We start from the raw sequence: 19446 nt of genomic DNA, 5'->3' as shown, positions 1-19446 counted from the left end.
AAGTTGTCTGCAGTGCAGAGAAGGCCTGTACAATATGATGCACCTTCTGGGTGCTCTAGAAATGATATTTACCAAACCTCACAGCTCATCTCCCCAGAAAAGAGAAGATATATAATCATCACTTCATTTTGTACAGCAGATTTTTAAGCAGACATCGAATGTCTGGTTAAGAGCTGTGCAAAGCATCAGGGAGGTAATTAAGCTGGAGCTCAAGAGTAATGAGGTGACAGAGATTGTGTTGAGCATCATTTCTTTCACGTTGATGTGTCCTACTTTAAGAAACACAGAAATGCAGTTGTGAAAAATTTCCACCAGACGATCCCACTGAGGTTATGGGATATTTTTTTCTATGTACACATTTAAGAGACAGGTTGAAGAATATCACACTATGTTGAAAGGCAAGGCAAGGCAAAGCAAGGCGAGGAGGAAAAAAAAACAAAAATCAGTCAATGGGAATATGGGAATTCTAGGTCAACAGAATGTCACTAAGGAGGACAACATTGTCCTTGATATCAGAGAGCACAAGGGAATGAATCATTATAAAAGGAGACACAAGGTCCTTCTCAAAAGGACAGGCTTACGAGCAGCATATTTCTCTTGACACTGTGGGGTGTTGCTTTCTTGGGAAGAAGAGGATCACCTATGAACTCACCAGCACCATTTCCTATCTCTGCTGAGACTGCCTAAAGAAACAAGACCTGGCTGGACTTCTGAGGTTTAGGGATCACAACATGAACTGCCGTGCCTGTAAAACAGTGTTTTCTTCACAGCCTGTGTGAGAATGCCTGACGTGAGAGCTGCACAGCAGAACAAAGAGATAATCAAGTTAGCTACCAGATGAGTGAGGTGACAGAGATTGGCTGAGACACTATTGCTCTCATTTCCACAAGCCCTCATGTTGCATAAACAGACAGTTTTGACTGTCATAACCAGATACTTCCAGTATGACTCCCTTCTTTTAAGACTTGCCAAGTTTACCTGTTTATTCAAGTTTTACTTGTATTTTTCGTCTTCCCTAATGCTCCTCCAAATATCCAGATACTTTCTAGGAACAGTGTGGTGGGGAGGCCACTCCAGCAGCTAGTAGCTGGGCTGCACTCCCTGGGTCAGAGGCTGGAGGCAGCAGTTTCCTGTTTTGCTGGTATTCAATGCCATTTAACAATAGGGGGAAAGAAAAAAACTGCAGGACCTAAGCATAGCAAAGCTGTTTTCTTCATGAGCTGTCTGCCTGTTCCCCGCTCTGCCCCAGGCTCACCCCCGCTTGGTGGCCCTGCCTGGCCAGAGGAAAGGAGGCAGCAGGGAAAAGAAGCAGAGGCACTGGATCCTGAGGGAATGAGCGCTGGAAGGCATTTCTGCCATACAAGCAGCCTGAACAGCTTGCCAGCTGGTCTGAAATAGCAGACTGAATATTGCTAGTTTTTGTCCTTCCTCCTGCCTCCCGTGAGAGAGAAAATGAGATCCACGTGCAGCACTTCTGGAACATCACAATCAGCTAGAATCACGCATGCCTTTTTACAACTCAAAGTGTATTGTCCTTCCTAGTAGATGGTTTTAACTCTGTTTTGAGATAAGGATTTTCAGTAGTGGTCCATTCATTTGAGTAGGAACTGCTCTAACAGAGATTCTTCACTCTGCCTTTTTCAATGCCACCTTTCTCTAGTAGTCTGCTCAGTGCCAAATCCCTAATCCATATTTATCAGTTCACAACGTTCCTTTGCTCTCCTGCTCTCCTCCTCCTATCTCCATTCTCAGACAGTATCCCTTGCTACCATGCTGGAGCTTGGCTCTCGTGATCTCTGTCAAAACCCAAATCTTACCTCATTTACTGGCCTTATTTTTCACAAGGATCTCCTGAGATTAAGGGTTGCAAGGTGTAGCTCTGTAAAGTAGATTAATGTAGGCATTGTAACTACAACTGGAGTTACTCAAAAACAGGAAACTCAGGTATGAAAATAGTAATTTGAGTTTGTTGCTATCCCTTTCCCTGTATTTCAGCATCCCCCTGTTTTCCTGAATACATGTTGTCTTCAGACACACACTGAGCGGCAGACAGGAGCCCCAGGGAGATTAGAAGTAGTAGGCTCTTTGTTAGCACTCAGGCTATAGAAATACCAAGTGAGTCATCCCTGCTTGCAGTAGCAGGTAGCCCTGCCATCGCCAATCACAGATTCTTAAATACAAACCTGCCAAGGAAATTCTCAGAAGGAATGCAGGTACTATAAATGCAATCCCTTTGTTATAGCCCACAGCCTTAAAAACCTGTGACAAGTCCTACAGCTTTCAAAGCTCAGGAATGGCACTGTTTGATGATTCAGGCATTCAGATAGTGCGGTAGGTTTACAGAACTGTGTACCAGAAACCTCCACATCAGTGGATTTTTTTTCTTTTTCTTTTCCTTTCTCTTTTCCTTTTTTTTTTTCTTTCTCAGAAAAAAAAAAAAAAAAAAATGATTAGGTTACAATACCAGCAAAGAGGAGGAACATTTCCAGGATTTGAACTGCCAAGAATATTGTGATTTTTTGCATAGAGCTCAGTCAGCGAGACATACTAATGTAGGAAGTCTACCATGCTTAAACCTTACAATGACCAAACAGTATTTTATCATCACCTGAATATAGCAGAAGAGATAAAATTCCACTGAAGAATGCTCTCAGTCCTTATGGGGAACGTCAAAGTTAAAGTCTCTTCCAAAAACCTCTCTTCATCTATGCTAAAGTTTTACCTAGCATTGTTTTGTATTCAAATAATGCTTTCCTCTAACCTTCATCTTTTTCTTCTTTGTTTTTCTAGGCAAGGTGGAAGAGTATGGTTAGAACAATTCTCTCAGAAGGCAACCATCACCTGTCATTTATGTTTGTGTGTCCTTACCTACGGTGTGCTTCCTGGGAGCATCCCATAGTGCTTTTGAGGGAGGATCAAGAGTAATGGGCAAAGCAGTGGCATGACAGCAGCTACACACGGAGCTGTCCTTGCTATCCTGAGTGTTGTGTTGTGCTCAGTGCTGTTAGGACAAGTTAGTTACCAAGCTAAAGGAAGATAATCAAGATAGAGAACAGCATCATTATTCGTCAAGATATCAGTTGCTATTTCAGGTGCCTGTTGCTCTTGCCCAGCCAGTTTGGTTGTTACTGGTGTATTAGTCATCTGACCACATTTAACATCAATCTTTCACTCCTCATTATGCACTCAGCTACAAGCTGTAGTATAGATTGCTCCTTCCTGTAATTACAGTATATAACTCATTGCTATCTATTGTGTCTAGAGCTCAGATTTCAGAAACAAATTAATTAATTGCACTTTCTGCACTTCTAGGCCGAGATAAGACTTTTTTGCTACTTTTCAATAAAAGGCTCAGCTTTTTCCCTAGCACAAACTGTTTGCCATAATAAGGATCCTGTCATCCTCTTCATTTAGAGGCAAGTAACAGGCATTTTATCTTCACAGGGCGCCTGATTATCAGTATTATACAGTTATCTTTTGGCAGAGAAGTCCTGGCAGCAAATAGCCTCTTCAATCTGAAAGTGATTAGCAGTTCTGCACCAGGCATGCAGCAGTGGCGAGGCAGCCTCCCAGTGCACGCTGCAGCTGGGGCTGCGGGACATGTGCCTCTCCAGAAGTCAAGTGCTTCTCCATTTGCCGTGGCGACAGGCGTAGTATTTCATGCCTGTCAGTGGCGTGTGAGTTGAAGCACTGGATATGAATCCAGTGACAACTGGTTTGCTGGATGGTAAATGTCAGGGTGGCCTTTGGACTGTCCAAACACAAGAGTCTAGAGAAAACTAGCATTTTTGTATATCTGTAAATAAGGACTTTCTCGCTCTGCAGATGACCAGACTCCAAACATGGCTTTCCCAAGATCCTCCTAGAGATGCAGCTGCTCAGGCTCATGCTCAGGCTGCAGGAACTAGCTTCAGACAGGCACCAGAAAAAAGGTGCTATTACCACCCAGCTGAGCAGGGTGTTCCTCCCATGAATGATCTGATCACGTTCATCCTTTTATTTTCCTGTTATCCCACATACTATTTTTTTTTTTGAGGATTTGTTTACATTTCTTTTTGCCTTCCATTTTTTTCCCTTCCTTTCCCCTCTCCTTTTCTCTCCTCCTCATTATCCTCACTTCTCTGTTCCTAATTGCTGTTCTTCACTATCCCTTTTGTCAGTGTGCCTGGCTGTCACCCAGGAGGATTTCACCATGAGAAGCAGCAGTGACTGCCAGCTTTGGGAGAGTCCTTCTGCTATTCAAGACAGAATTGTTCTTGCACTGGAGGAACCTGAGAAGAAACAGCCATTGCCGGTGGGAGAGCTGTTGTGCTATTTCTGTTAGTGTGCAGTCAGTCAGGGATATTGTGGGAGTGAGGCACACCTCTATAAAACAATGGTTGCTTTCCCAAAACACTCACAGTTTAAGTGATGACAGTGTTCTTTCAGAAACCAAGCACACTTAAAATCTCTAGTGAAATCTGACAGAGAGTGAGCTGGGGAAGTCCCACTGCATGCGGAATGAAAGTCCCATCTCTCCGGGTGAGAAAGAAGACGTGTATCACTTTCTCTCCTTTACTCCACTGTTTTGCTGCTGATTGGAAGCTGCTGGACGAAACCAAGATTTCAGGGAAGGTACAGACTGCAGCTTGTTCTCAGCTGATCCTGTTGCAGGGAGCAAGTTCCTGGCTATTCACAAGCAGTAAAAATAAACAGTCTGAGGAAGGCAGGGAGGAGGGAGAGAGACTGGCGGGTACTGAGAAAAGAGTAGGAGCTACAGCAGCTGGTGTTTTCTTTGCTGGTTCTTTTCAGAGGATTTAGGCAGGTTGGAGATGTAAGTGATTAATGTTGAATGATAGCACCTTGCCCCCCTCCTCTTTTTGGAAGGAACACAAGTCTTTATGCGTATCGCTGTTCCCTCAGCTTTAACCTTTCCAAGATTTACACACTCCATCCACTCTGGTGCAGTGCTGTGGGGCTGACAGCACATCTGGGTGTATTAACTGTACACTCTGTGGTTTTTACAAATGTCTAGGGTTTGTTCTAAATGTTTTGAAAGGCTGCTCTCAAAGCCCTGAGACTTCCCCCTTGGAGCTGACCAGACTGAAGACAATGTACTGCTACACAAATTGCAGATGGGTGGTTTTTCTAGCTGCTGCTTCTGTGCCAACCCTCCTGCAGTAAATGGCATACCTAGAAACTGCCGAACTCCAGTAAAACTTCCCTCCATGATGGCTCCTGGATTGCTCCAGGACAAAGCACATTTGGGATGGAGAGACAAGAACCAGAAATCTTTTTCTGTCCTTCTTCATATGTATGTCAGCTGTTTGGACAGGTACATCCAGTTATCCTGCCCCAGCTCTACTCAAGGGCAATGGCATCACAGCATGCTCCTGTGCCATCTGAATCAGAAGCCTACTTTGATCTTGCCTTTCTGGCACTGGAGATAAGCACACAACAGTTATTGACAGGCAAGGCAGATCTGTAGCTTCTATCATCAAGAAAAAAAAGAGTTTCAACATAAAATTTTGGTTGTACCTTAAAGAACGAGGTTCCCACCACGAACAAAAGTTAAGGAGACTTTTTTAATCCTTTATCTTAAGCAGGCGTGGTGGAGGTTTAAAAAAAGTAAGAGTGTGCTAATGAAAATTAATGAAGGCACAAGGTTGAGATGTCTCATCAACAGAGAAGATGAGCATAATATCAGGAAAAAATCTAATGACTTCAGAAATTCGCAGAAGGTCATACACCTAAATAATAGGAGATCCTGCTGCAAAGACAGGAACAGATGTGGAAGACAGTGGTGAAGAATGATCAAGATGTACTTACCCACTGTAGGTAACCAAGCCAGCCACGGGAAAGGTAAATGCAATGACAGGATGTTTTAGACAAGATACTCTGAACGATTAGAAGAGCATTACTGCCATTATGTAAAGCAGTACCAAAATCTAATGCATAACAGCATGCACTATTGTCACCCATATTTACAATAATTCAGACTAAAGCAAATGATCAGGGAAATGTAGAGTCTGCGTTAGAATATCATAGAAAAACTCTGACTTATACAGCAACAAACCATTGAAAACAGGTGAGCAGTGATGGGAGTCTTTAAATATGTCTGAGGAAAAAACACCAAGGGCAGAAAAACAACTACTTAAATTGAAGCATGACCTTAAAACAAGAACAAAGTGGTATGAAATAATGACTCAGGAGAATCAGCTTGTATTAAAACTTTCTACTAGATTTATTAATGGCTAAGCAGAAAACAAGCTCAGAATGGCAATTCACAATTAATTAGCACTGCCTTCTGATGTGGAAAACCCAGTAGGTCCCTTTCTATCCCAGGTTCTTAATGTGGACTTTCTAGATGCTTATGAATTAAGAACAGCATGTGTGTTTACTCTGCGTGATTTAGCTGTGATGATCAGGACATTGATTATCACCCTTTTAGGTCCTGGGAGGAGAGCTGAAGTTTTTCATCAACTTGGTTAATATCCAGACCAGGCTGAGGGGGACTGAAGGAGAGCTCATGCTTTACCACGTGGCTATTGGTTGGTAGCTGCTTTGGAAAATGAACTGCTGTTTCATGGCATCACCACTGCCAAATGATAGTTTTGCTGGCAATCTTTCTAGAAAGGCCAAAGATTGACTGGATGTGGAGAACAAACAAGCCAGTAGCTTGGTGCATTTAGCAGTGGGTGTTGGGTGGAAATTACACCGTGGTCAGCTGACTTTACCTGTCCTGATTTCAGAAAAAGCACCCTGGTCTCCAAGACTGCCAGCACATTCCTTAATTGAACTTCCCCATTGAAAACATGACCTGAACCATTCTGGATGGCAATGCCTTGTTATTTTTAGGTAGTGTCTGGCACATGTGATGATCTGCCTGCGAGGTACATGCATGTACATGCATTTCACATCTTACTTCTGACTTGGCCCCGATTTATGAAGGCATGAATTACATGTTTGCCATGCAGGTGCCCCTCTGTTGCGCCTCCCTGGCGCATACCGAGACACGCTCATCTCTCAGTGTGTGCTGGGGCGGGAGCAGAGGAGCCCTGCTGAAGGCCGAGTTAGTCACAGACGTACTGGAGGTTTCTTCACTTTGAGATCCAAGACTGGCTTTTGCCAAGACAAGTGCTGGCACATCCCACAGCAGAAAAGGAGGGGAGCACGGAGGAGGTGAAGGGGGGAGGGAGGAGAGAAGACCAGAAGACACAACTGATTATTCTTTTTTCTACTGCACTGGTCCTGTGAGAAAGGAGGAATTTATAATGCATGTACACACTCCAGGATTTTCAAAGACTGTCTTCAGCTATATATCATGTTTCCAGGGGTCAAATGTTTATGCATTTTGTCTACAATAGTAAAAACGTGCATTTCTAATACAGAATGACTGATCACACAAGTGAGCCAAAGAGAAATACATTAAAACAAAGGCCACTTTTCTTCTGCAGCAAGATTAGCTGGATGGCATGAGCTTCACACCCCACCTTGATGCAATGCCTTGACTGCATTGCATCTTTACTTCCAAACAAAATCAAACCACCTTGAACAACAGCTTATGAGCTTGTTTATTAGGTTTATCTAGTTTTTGAGAATTCTTACATCTTTTGATACGTAGACACTTTCCCTATTTCAGTCTGCCCACATCACTTGCATAACCCACAAAGCACTCCAGCTGCAAGCAGCACAGCATGCAACTGCACAACGTATGTCTGAATCATGTTGCAGCCATACCAGCAAGCTCTGTCTTGAAACAGGGAAAGTCTTGAACATGACTGAAGTTATCGAGTATAAAAAGAAATGCAGTTTTTCCAAACAATTTTTGGAGGAATAATGTAGTCAGATCTTTAAGGCTGAGAGAAAGGGAACAAATTAACAGGTAACCACTGCACACAGAGCTCTTTTCTTACTCTTAGGAAATCCCAAGCACTGTTCAGATGCTCACCACAGGCCTCCAAACACAGCGTATTATCCAAACAACTTCTTTCTCAGGGGTCACCCTGCTATTCCTACTTGGGGTGAGGGAAGGATCTCTGCTTCAAAACACAAAAATTGCTTATGACTCATCTTTATTTTTCCAAATTTTAGGGAATGTGGTGGAATTTCTTCTGCTAAAGCCAGAAGTTTCATTACAGCCTTTGAGAAAATAAATAAATGTTTCACAGAAAGAAAAATAATAAATGTTTCTCTCTGCTCCTGCTCAGAGGCATCCAAAGACAGTTTCGTTAGTGCTGGGTGCTGGGCTCTCTCAGAGTTGGAGGGGAGGTGCTGCCATGAGGCAAATTGCCCTGCAGCCCTTCAGACAGCTCAGCAGCCCTGCACGGACCACACAACACCCCACAAGCCTTGTGGTACCCACACAGCTCTACCTCTTCTTCACCCCAGGGTGGCTGGCACAAGGTGGCCTGTGCTAGGCTCTCAATTTCAGTGCTCAGTCAGCCCAAGTTCTTCTCACCCAAAACTGCAATGTGTGAGGACTTCTTGAAGCTGCCCATAAAGTAAACCCACAAGGTCCATCCTGGCTTGGCCTCAAGCATCTTTCTGGGTCACTTACTGCATGCTGCACAAACATACGAACTTGCCCAATGACTAATTCAGCAAAGAACATGCTGAGGTGTGGGCTGTTAAATAAGAGTGATTCGCAAGAGCTGAAAACATGCTTGGCACAGCACAAGGCACTGAGGAGGACAAAGCCCAACCTCAGTGTGAAACTGTACCCGACTCCCGCGTGTGTTTGTACAAGGCAAGCAGCTCAGGAGGACAGTGTCACACTTTCATGTGTGTTTACACAGGGCCTAGCACAACAGAGTCCTAATCCAAACCGGAGCTCCTAAGTATCACAGCAATGCAAATGAAATAACACCATTAGTACGCTTTCCCCCTGTGCTCACCGGGTCAGACTTGAGCAGAGCTGTCCTTGTTCGGAAGGGGCAGGGCTTTGCAGCACACTGAGGTGACTCTGGGCTCCCTCAGCATGGCCTGGCCGCCATCCCGCCTCCCGCTGTGAGGTGAAACGCCTTAGCATGGGCCCTAGAGGAAAGCTAATTTCATTTATCCTGTGTTTGCCCCAGCTGAAAGCGCGTGTGTGTGCAATTACCAGAGCTCAGCTAACGCTGGTATTTTAGTAAGCCACAGCAACTTGGCTGTGTCAGTCTATGGGTCCTTTTTTTAGAAAACAGATAAAACGGAGTTGGTAGAGAAAAGCCTTTTGCTGACGTTTGCTGAAAGCGCTTTCCCCAGTACTTTATAAAGTGGCCAGTGAAACTTTCTGTCAAGATTTAATGAAAAGTTCAGTACTTTTAGCAACCTGTTTCTGACCAGATCTGAAAAAGAATACATTTCAGTCATTTCCATCTATTCTTTAATCCAACATTATTAAATGGCTCATGTCCCACAGGCAGCATACCGCATAGCAGGTAATCCTACAGACATAAAACTTGTAACCAAGTTCACCTCCTGCCATGAAACTATGCCGTAGTGAACAAAAGCTGAGGATCCATACGTGAGTATGGATACAAGATAGATAGAAGAGGCCAGAAAGAATTATTGAAATAATTAAATATGCACACCTACTTCATTAATCAAAAAGGACATTCCACTAGAAATCTGACCACTCTCTGAACTCAGCTGACAGTGGAGAACCATCTTCGCAAATAAGAACATTGACAGCAAAACATAATTAGCTATGTTATCTGTCTGTAACATAGAAAACAATCCATCTAAAGCAAACATGCAGCATTCAGATAATTGCATCCAACAGATGTCTTCAGTTAACTGCTCATATAAGGGGGATATCATTTCAGAAAAGGTGGCTCCAGACACCATACGAAATTAGCATTGTACCTTTAAAGTCTGTAAAATTTTAAATATAGAAGTTTGAGAAGAAGGGAAGCAGGATGGTCATTTTAAAAACACCTTTTCTTCTTTTTTAAGGTGAACGTTGAGAAAAATAAGCAATATTAGAATAAAAGCATGTCCTTCAGTAGGATGTTTGGTGATAAATTCTGTACGTAAATGAGGCTCACAGTCTCTTTCATATTGTAATAGTGCCCCAGTGGGATTTGCTTCCCGGACTGTTCCCAGTGCCCTCCCCCAGCACCAGGAGAGGAGAAATGCAGTGTTTTTAATGACTGACGCAGAAGCAATCTTGTTTTTGTGGCTGCATCACCTCTCCAGGACACAGTTCAGTAGGAGTTTGTCATGTGGCTGAGCAGAAACGATGAATGCAGGTTTTATGAAGTTCATTCCCCAAATACAAAGGAACAGAGGGGTGGGGAGAAAAAAAAGAAAAAAAGAAAAAAAAAACCTCACCACATTCTATGGCTACAGGCTGCAACACTATACAGTTCACAGCCTGAGCTCTACATTGATCACTGTCAAGCTCCTAGGCTGCAATACACCTGAGATCACTCCCCAGCCCTAAGCAGCAAGCCTTACCTGTATTCCTGCCTTAACCATAGCACCTCTCCCTCTCTAAGCACCTTCTGCTATCTCACCCCTCTTCTTCTCCCTCAAAGAGCTGGGGGCAATCAGTGCTTCTAATGATTCCTGGTCTGGGAAGCTGGTCCTGCCTGAGGACTAGGGGATGTCTGCCAGTTAGTACTCTCCCCCCCACCGCAAATACATACTCTTGTTTCCTCCCTGCTGCGCTGCACGCTGCCCGCCTTACCTCGGGCATTGCTTCATTTCCTGTTTGCTCCCACCAGTCACTCTGTGCCATTATGCAGGCTAATATCAAACGGGTGGAAGAGGTAAACACTAAAAAAAACAACCCAATGTGTCCTTCCTCTCCTCAATGGGCACGATGATATTGTCAGGAAATCGGTAACAGCTGCAGGTGCTAGAAATGAACTGTATGTATAAGAAAGTCTGGAGCCTGTGTGTTCAAAACATACATACAGACAATATTTACTGCAAACAGATTATTTTGAACAGGTGAGCACTACCACAAAGTCTCCTTCAGAAAGCACCCTGTGCACATGCTGGCTCCCCAGAGAGGGAAGCAGCCAGGACGGCCCCCAGGTCCCCAACATGGGGAACAGAACCAGACCCTACACTGCCAAGTATGGCACTGCCACCTTCCAGGCTGCCTTATTTGCATCTCATTTCTCTGCACAAGTTTTTGGGGCTTGGCTGCAGGAAGGATGGTAGGACTGAGGAAAAGCAAATGCCATCCTGCTGTAGCAGATCCATACTTAAGTCCGTGTGTACCTGGTTCTGCTACACCAGTCTGGTCTGACCACATGAGGCTCAGATGCTGGGCTAGGTTGGATGCTCAGGGAAGTTTTCCTATTAACTAGATCATTTAGGTTGCAGACATCCATGCAAACATCACTGCAGGCATTCTTTTCGCTAGGAGAAAGGCAAGCAAAGCTCAGCAATCGTAGGAGCTGTTGCTTTACTTAGTCTCAAGTCTGGGAAACAGTATCCCTGAGGCCATTTCATCGGCTTTCTTTTGGAAATCAGTACTATTGTCAGCTGTCAGTAACTCACTCCATTTACCTGCTCACAGCTTCTCAGGAGGACACAGCAAAGCCTAAGCCGGCTAAGGTTACTGAATGATAACAGCAATTCTTAAGTCAAAGGGTATAATGAGGCTCTCCCCAGACAGTGACAAGCTTTGGATTTCTTGCAGGGGCCGCTGATTGTGTCTGTGTCTGTTTGTGCCTGCTGGTTGCGAACTCTCCCCCTTCTCCTCCCCAGGTCTGGCTCCCCCCCCAGCCGGGTTGCGGTGAAGCTGGGAGGCTATGGGCACTCGGTGCTGATTAAATTCTGCTGACTGAGGAAGATGTCAAATTCTACCCAAAGCAGAGAGCCGCCAAGGAAAAGCTGCTTTTCTTTGCTTTTGACAGCTGGAGCCATGAATTTAAGTAGAGGTCTCACCTTCAGGCAAGTCAACAGCTGGGCTGAGAGCAGGCTTTCTTAAAGAGAGCGTGCACCGTATTTTCTGGAGTTCAGTGCTACCAAGAGGTGAACGAGTGCACGAGAACATTTTGTAAAAAAACAGGTGCAGCTGGGGTTTTGTTGTTGTATTTTTTTTTTCTTTTACTAGAGAAGGACCAAGTAACAAACAAGAAAGAGGAAATGAAAACACAGTCTTATTTCCCACCCTCAGTGTTTCTCTTCTTCCATTTCCCCTGTGAGTGCTTACAAAGGGGAGGCACAGCCTGTGTCTGTGCAGGAAGTTCCTGAGCCCTTTCCCTAAGAAGCCTCTGCACTGAGTCACATCTACTTTCATGTGTGTGTACCAGCCGTGCTGGAGGAAGTGGTGGCTCTGCTGAGTGCAGAGGAGGAACTCATGCACTGTGGGGCCAGGCTCCGAGACACCTTATTTTCAGTCCCATGGGGAAGAAGCCAGAACCTTGAGGAGGTTCAGACCTCTTAGGAAGCAGATCTGGTCTAAACTGCTTAGGAAGCAGGCACAGGTCTGAACTAAACATAGAGGGAAATATGCAGTGCACAGCTACACAGCCATCGTCACATAATTCATGAGTGCATTATGTATTAGCAGGTGCAGTTGACCAGAAGTGTGATGTGCACCTGCTATTGCCCTTTACTACACCTCCACCTCATCAGTAACTCCACAGATACTTAGAGAGTGCTCTGGCCACTAGACAAGAGATTTCAGGGTACTTAAGTACTCCCAGCCCCTCTTGTTGAGATGACAACTTCAGGAAAACATTAGAAATGAGTTGGACCAGAGGAAAAGCAGGTAACTCCATTTAGTCTGCACTCACATGGTTAGGGACCTGCTGGGCTCCTTATGCTGATTTCAGGGCTGCTCTTCATGCAGTAGCTGTACCAATAACAGCCCTCAGGCAGGGTGAGGAAGCTAAATCTAAGCAAGTGTCCTCATCGGTAGGGATCATAGCCATGGCAACTCTTCCAACACAGCATATCCTGTTGTCTTCCCATTGCCTGCTGGAAGACTTACACAGGGAGATGTGTCCTACCGCAGCCTCTTCTCTAATCATTAGAAGACATCCCAGAGAGCTGGAAAATGTGAATTTCAAGTTCTTCAGAAGGGAATTAAGTCTGTCTCCACAGTAATTTGGAGATATGAAACAAGAGCAGGACTCTTCTCTTGATAAGGATGCAAGAAATCTTAATGGACTTAACCATGTTAAGATTGTCACTTACTTTGAGATTTCTAATGTATATACTGGAAGACTGCTGCAACCACCAAACTGTTGTGTAAAAACACATGACCAGAACTATTGTCATCACTGTTACTTTGGGGGAAGAAAAAAGCAGCAGGGATCATCAATATCATGTGGAATCCAAGAAGGAAAAGGAGGGAAGAGCAGAGAAGACATCATTTTAGTTTCCAGATCTCTATTTACTTTTGATGTGGGATAGAAGTCACACTTGTCTGACTTGCAAACACTGAAGTGCTGGTAAGCACATGTAGTAATAGAATTTTAAGAGTGCTTAAATAGGATTTTTTGATGTTAAGAGTTGAAGTACCTATTGAACACAGGTATTTGCAGAGTTAAGCAGCAGCTAAGTTCTCAGAATTGCAATTTAGGGTGCAGGCTCCAGAGCTCTGTCAGCTCCTAACCTAAATACAGACAGACAGGCATTATTTGGATTTAGCCTTGATTCATGCAAGCAGTATTTCCTAAATTTTTTTCACCTTCACTTTAGTTCCATCAGTGGTAAGAGAACCTGAAACTCCTGCTGAAGGTAAGTTGGTAAGTTATTGCAACTGAGTTGTCTTGTAACTATTCTGCTATCACAATATAAGGGGAAGGCAAAGTTCAGCTTTTGCTGTCATTCCAACTAGCTACTACTCTAAACCTTTGCTGAAACTTTTGCCAAATCTAAGTTTTTAAACGTGCAAGTTCAAAGACATTTGGAAAAGTAACTGAAGTTGTATTTCCCACAGAATTGAAAAACAGAGGCTAGTTTCTTCTCTGCCTGAAAGCAAGAAGGATAAAAATCAGGTGCCATACTTCTTTCTTGTTAGATTTTCTGCTCAGTTTTACAGCCTCCTACTGTTAAGGAGAGGTTCTGTTAGAACAGAAACTCGGAAAGGTAAATATTTTTCTGAATTTCATTTTTAAAATGCTTAAGGAGCACCACCTCAAATAGGAAAGATGCTGGGTACAGCTGAAACCAGTCAAAGACGTGAAACAAAACAGCCCCGTTTGTTGTGAGCGGTGCAGCAGGGACTGAAAGCTTTGTGATTTCAGAAGAGAAACTTAACCATCAGCACATCGTGACATTTCTGGTGTGATGCATTATGATGTGTGGGTGGATTGCCATGCCACATGTTGTTATTTCAATGCATTATCATCATCAGGGCTCTCTGAAGCATTGCTGTGTTTCAGCAGAACATCATTATCATCCGCAGCAGCTTCAGCTCAGCAAATCCTACCAGGTTCACAGATAATCAGCACATAAAAAAATCCAACTTTGCCTAAATTTGCATCTTAATGTTTCAGAAAACTAGATAACTGGAAGTAATTTCAAAGCAAGTGATTTCAAAATATAGTTTACATACACATGCATACGGGAAGCTTGATTCTCACTTCAGTCATTTCAGGGAAGGGAAACATGCCCTGTTACTTTTGCAAACAATCTGGCAGTTTCAATTTCAGACAATAATTGTAATTAAAGAATATACTAGAGAGAATTGTAATGCACAATTTTATTCCAAAAAGACAGAACTTTTAAATAATGAATTATGAATTCTTCTTCTCACTCCTGCCTACCTTTTGGGCACAACGAATGATCCCACTGCAAATTTTTGTCAAGAACAGATGAAAATAACAGGATCAGCTTATGAAAAAATACATCTGATCTTGACAATACCTTGGTAAGCATCAGCTATTCCTTCCAAACACAAACTAGCACTGATGGAAATCATAACACAGAAGCTTTCCCTACAATACTGAAACTACAGGGCATACAATCCACAAGTTAGCTGGATTCAAAAGAGAACCCAGAATATTTAGTCTGCAGTAATATAAGCTAGGATCTGTTAAGCACGATTGTGTGTTTATCAACTGGATAGCAGCTTCCCACACAGTCCATGTCCTGGAACTGTGCTGAGATTATTTCGCAAGTGTGAAGGACCTCTGTGTTCCTATTACCAGGAAATAGTTAATATTCTTTCCCACTGGGGCCCACACGCACCTGCACAACTGTGGTGTGTGGTTTCTTCTTGCAGCTGCATCTGTGACTCTGCTGCTGCCTGTGTAGAGGTTTTAAAGTGTAAGTGGAGAGTTCACGAGACTGCCCTTCGGTGGTAGTGCAGCCTGAAGGGCTGCTGCAGAAGCAGTGTAACTGCTGAAGTAGCTTCAGTAAAGTTTTGTTCCCAATTGCATATACTACATCCCACCTTTCTTCGGAAACATTAAAGCATATTGGACAACACTAAATAATAATTTATCCTCACAGTATTATATTATTCCAGAGTCTCTGCCTGCTATTATCTGTTTTTAGGGGGATTTTTTTGTTTGTTTGGTTTTTTGTTTTTTTTTTCTTCCAGGGGAAGAATGAAGCTGTGAGGCCTTTAATAACTGTTTCCCTAAGGTCACTAAGATCAGGCCTGTGATGGAGCCAGATATGCAATGCAAAACTTTCCCAGCCCTGTATGTTGGCTGTTTAATCACTGCTGCTCCTGTAGTTTGCCATCTGAACCCTTTATGCAAGAAGACAACTATTTTTGTCCCAGCTGTTAAGAAACCATGGTTTACAATATCTGCTCCTTCTCAGGAATGAGAAGATTACCAGGGTCAGCAGTCAGAATAGAGAGTTATCAGCTAGCCTGGGGCTGTGGGAGCTGTGATTAGGATCGTCTGCTATTAACCTCAGGTGCATGCTCTGGATGCAGTGAGAGAAGCTCAACTCAGCTCTGCATTCAGGATCTGTCTGGTGTAAGGATGATGTATGGGAGGCAAGAGATTGAGTTCACTGATTCTACAAGGCTATATGATTTAGGGGAACTGTAGGGTTGTTTTACTATAATCCAGTTGTGTGATCCCCTGAAGGCTCATATACCACCAAAGGATGATCAGAGCCAAAGAAAGGCTTGTCCTATTCACTCCTTATTTGCACCTTTCCTTCCCCCAGCATAATATCCCTGGTATGGTCACAGAGTGATGATCAGTTCATGAGCCAAATCGTCGGCCTTGGGGCTGACAGATTTTTCTCCTCCAGGCAACATTTTTAAGCCAAGGATTTCAGAGTAAACCATACTTTTCAGAAAGTATGCACTATTATGTTTAGTTTACAACTTTTTGGAAAAAAACAGTAGGAGGAAAATGAGAGTGCACATACACACCTTATCACATGAGGCAAGCAGACACACACAACTACAACAAAAGTTACTACATGCAGTTGGTGCACTGTCTCACAGGGAGCTTTGGTGTTTAAACATTAAGCTGCTCACTTCACACAAGAAGATAGTGGAGCAAGAGACCTGTCAGCAGAAAGAGATGCTGGCTGTGTTTTCCTTGTGTTCCTTTCAGTGTAAGAATTCTCTAACAGTAGCTGTATTTTGGTTTAAAAAAAAAAAACAAAAACCAAACAAACAAAATAACAACTCAGCATAAATCACCAAGGTTTTTCTTCCTTCTGAAGACTTTATTTCACCCCTCCCCCCACCTTTTCTTGGCTTTATTTAACCTAAAATAAAAGTCCCTTGAGTTCTTTTGTGAATGAGAAAAAATCCTATCCCCTGCTGCACAGCAAGTGGCCCTGTTTATCTGTTATGGATGAACAAAAGTTTGAAGAAAGATTCATGGGAAATGTCTTGCTGCCACAGACCTATGCCTTGGTAAGAAACCCATCAAGACGATACACCTACAAACACATAGATAACAGGTGTCCTCTATTCCCAAACAACCTGCTCCCAAAGAAAACAAGACATTTTCTCACAATACTGAGATGCAATGGAGATTTTGAAAGTCCTGCTCAGAGTCTTAATACTCACAGTCAACCCCCCTACTCAGCAACATTCCCCCACCCCGCCTACACCATCTGAATGGCCAGACCACACTGCAGCAAGCTTAATTTGGACAAAAGAAAAACAGGGAACAAGGCTTCATAGTCACCTGCCCTTTATCACACCCAGTACTCAAACATTACAGCTTCCTTTACAGAAATGAAAAGCCCACCTCCAAATTTTTGTTCTAGTATCTGGCACTTTTGAGGAGAGTAGGTTAATATTCAGCAAACAGATATTCCAGGCAAGTCACTGTCCTGTTGAAAATATTCTACTTTTTATAGCTTACACATAGAAACTCAATGTTCCCACAACTCTCCTGCAAACAAATACACCTGGCAGGCCACAAGAGAATTAGATAGGTTTTTTACTTTTTTTTTTTTTTCTCTCTACCTTTATTCCATCCCTGCTCCATTTTAGGCTGAAGACAACAACTTCAGCAGGAAAAACCTTTTTACCTCTAATGTGGCCCACCTGGATCCAACATCTGTTAGTAGCTAGCCTGAATGGTGATTTAAATAAATTAAAAAATAAATAAATGCCCAGCTGTTGTCTCAAATCATGGTTGGAGATATCCAGCTTGGACACCTACCTCTGTGAGAGGTCTCACAGCTGTGAGCAATGGGAGAAAAGCGGTGCCTTCCTCTGCACTTCTGCAAGACTTGAGGCTAATGCTGCCAGTTGGCTAATGAGGCTGCTCCCTGCCTCTGCCCAGTTCCGGGGTTCCCTGCCCAGGGAGAAGAAGCGGCTGTTCCTGCACAGTGCCTGCAGGCTCACTGCCCACAGGTTGAGACTTCAGGCCCAGCTGAGCTCTGCAGGGCAGCTCTGCCTTCCTTTCCTGTGCTGGTAGCCTGGCCATCCCATACTTGCTCCCCTATACCTCACAGGTGCCGTCTGTGCCTGATACATTTCAAATCTGATATTAAATGCAATGAAGCCATTTGCCTCTGCCTGTACTGAAGAAATTCATCCTACTACCAGTAACACCAAATAAGGAAATAGAAGACATTGCTTAGTTTGCACAACCTTTTATTTTCCTCCCTAGAACTATTTTTAGTTAAACAATTTTGTGCCAAAAGAGCTCTGTCTGTGTCCAGAGCTGCCCTGGTCATCGGCACTGTTACCAGGGACTTGAGCTTTATGGCCCTCATAACTGCAGAGGGCGAAAGGTCGAGCCGTGGAGCCTTTGTGTCAGCTCTACATTTCTCTTTAAACACATGTGAGAGACAAAGCTCCCCTGAGACCCCATGGAAACTGCCTCCGGGGGCGGGGAGAGGGTGAGAGAGCACTGGCCTGGCAGATAAAAGCAACATCAAAAGGAGCGGGGAGCAGCTGTCCATCTGGAGATGCAAACTTTTTTCTTCTGTTTTGGAGAAAGAAACTGTCTCAAAGGATAGTCTCAAAAAATTTTGCATGGACGGAAAAAAAAAAAAACAACTCACAAGGGGAGGGCAGAAAAGCCCCCACAGCAAACAGAAGGAGGTGCTGCTTGGCAAAAATCCCAGGCTGAATCATTTAAATCACTTTTAGTGCCTCCAAATGCGAGTCGCTGGCCTCTGTTTATAGAGTCAGAGTGAGAGACCTGAAGAGAATACATTTCCCAAAGCAACATCTGAGCTCGGGAATGAATCAAAACCAACTTCATATGCTGCAAACCCCTTTCCTTCTGACAAAGCTTTTGTTCTGATGCTGAGTTTGTCTTAAGCCTACATCTCCACAAGAAAAAACCCACAGCCTGATCACCAGATAGCTGACGGTGTTTATGATAGGGCATGTTTCACTGCAGACTCTCCAGTATACGTGATAATCAATAATAAACACTCCACATAAAGATAATTGTTGACCAGCAGATCAGTATAAGCATAGTCCTTCCATTTTCAAACTGACAAATTTCACTACTTTACCATTGGTTTTACGGACACAAAAAAACTCTTGTCCCTGCCTGTAACTATAAAAACAGTTATTCAAACTCAAAAGAAAACTGCAGTCCAACTCAAATTCAGCAGCAAATTCTAGGCTGCATCATAAAGAGGAGCAACAGGATGTCCCACTCCTGCCCTACTCTGAGATCTCTCAGCATGTCTACTTGCATTTGAAGGTGCTTAAAAAGATGCTGCCAGTATATTTTCACCTTTCAGTATAGGTTGAAAGTATTTTTTCAAAAAGGTGTATAGAAATTAAGAGCATCTAATTCTAATTTTTTATAAATCCAGTTATGTTCGAATTATGAATCTGAAAGTTTTTAATTATTTTAATACCAGAGGTTAGGCCAGGCTGCAGCTACAGACTGCAGCTTTAAAATCTTCTTCATTACACAAATATATTGCAAATGGCCTGTAACACATTTATCCATCCTATAGGATTCCTAACATGAAAATACATGTTAGGAGGTGCCAGTTACTGCACATTAAAGAACTAGCTCTGTATCTGTGGGAGGCCCAGAGAGGTGAGGCCCTCCCTCATTATGGGCATGAAGCCCTTTGCAGAGGCTCTGCTCCTTACTTCTA

This window comes from Phasianus colchicus, chromosome 5 (genome assembly GCF_987193195.1).
Source record: "Phasianus colchicus chromosome 5, bPhaCol1.hap1.1, whole genome shotgun sequence".
In the NCBI taxonomy this organism is placed as follows: domain Eukaryota; kingdom Metazoa; phylum Chordata; class Aves; order Galliformes; family Phasianidae; genus Phasianus; species Phasianus colchicus.
This window is presented reverse-complemented; position numbering follows the sequence as displayed.